The 1,202-nt window shown below is 48.7% G+C and overlaps 1 pseudogene across 1 annotated transcript in view; it reads right to left on the bottom strand.

Annotated features, from left to right (window-relative positions):
- The window catches only part of LOC311114691 (fibrillin-1-like), a 25,915-nt pseudogene extending 25,575 nt beyond the window's left edge, over window positions 1-340 (bottom strand). Inside the window, exon 1 of the transcript in view lies at window positions 188-340. The product of the transcript in view is annotated as a fibrillin-1-like (transcript). The remainder of the gene's footprint in view (window positions 1-187) is intronic.
- Window positions 341-1,202: the final 862 nt, after the last annotated feature.

The following is a 1,202-nucleotide window of genomic DNA, read 5'->3' as shown; positions in this document are numbered from 1 at the left end:
TTATTCTGTCTCTCACTGTTCAAATAAACCTACCATTAAAATTAATTATAGACTGATCGTGTCTTTGTCAGTGGGCAAATGTACAAAATCAGCAGGGGATCAAATACTTTTTTCCCTCACTGTACATCTAAAGTGCTTAAGTGAAAATGATTGATGATTGTACATGAGTACTTGGGTCAGTACGTACCAGTCCCCGTCATGGGGCACAACTCGGGATTGGATCCGTCTGACCAGCAGCGCCCGCTGTCACAGCAGCACTGTATCTTGGTCAGCAGCTGGGAGTTCTGGTTGGCACAACGCCCGTTCAGCAGGCTGGCATAGCAGTACCCACCCCGTGCATCTGGAGAGAGACAAAACCATACAACACATGTTACATACCAAACACATCATAGAAATACCCACCGTGGATATCTAGAGAGAGAACAGGCTATTGGGACTCAGAGATTCTGAGTTAAGGGGGGTGAGGAAAGAGGAGAGAGGATAGGAGAGAAGGGGGAGAGAAGAAGAGAGACAGAGGAAGATGAGGGGAAGGAGAGGAAGGGAGAGAGAGGAGGGGATGGAGGAGGGAAAAGGACAAACATCTAAATACAGGGCCAGAGCTTGTTGATGTTCATATTAGTGTGTTGTATTGGTGGGAAACAGATAGATATGTCTGGTCCAGCAGCTCTCTCTGTGGAGCGGAAGGCTCATAGTGAACATTCCTTCCTCACAAACATCCTCTCCTGGGGGGCTTCTGTGTGTGTGTGTCTGTGTGTGTGTGTATGTGTGTGTGTGTGTGTGTGTGTGTGTGTGTGTGTGTGTGTGTGTGTGTGTGTGTGTGTGTGTGTGTGTGTGTGTGTGTGTGTGTGTGTGTGTGTGTGTGTGTAAATTTGACCACTCTGACCCAGATTCCTGTCGGATCCTTTGTGGGTCGGTCTGAATCGATCCGGTCCTGATTTATTGCTCTCTCTAGCCATGTTTGGAGGGAAGTTCCTGGTGTGTGTGTGTGTGTGTGTTGGCGAGGATGCGTGTGCATGTTCCTAACACGCACGGTCATCAACCCCCTGGTCAGTGGACCACTGCTGTTTCTCATTGGCACACACACACACAAACGCACGCACGCACAAACACACAAACGTACACACACACACACACACACACACAGACACACACGTAAAACTGAATCCTTCCTCCACACTGTGTGACTAAGCAGAGGCACCTGA

Source organism: Coregonus lavaretus (assembly GCF_964263955.1).
Source record: "Coregonus lavaretus genome assembly, contig: HAP1_SCAFFOLD_7090, whole genome shotgun sequence".
In the NCBI taxonomy this organism is placed as follows: domain Eukaryota; kingdom Metazoa; phylum Chordata; class Actinopteri; order Salmoniformes; family Salmonidae; genus Coregonus; species Coregonus lavaretus.
The sequence above is the reverse complement of the archived record's forward strand: the minus strand, read 5'-3'. Positions and strand labels throughout refer to the sequence as shown.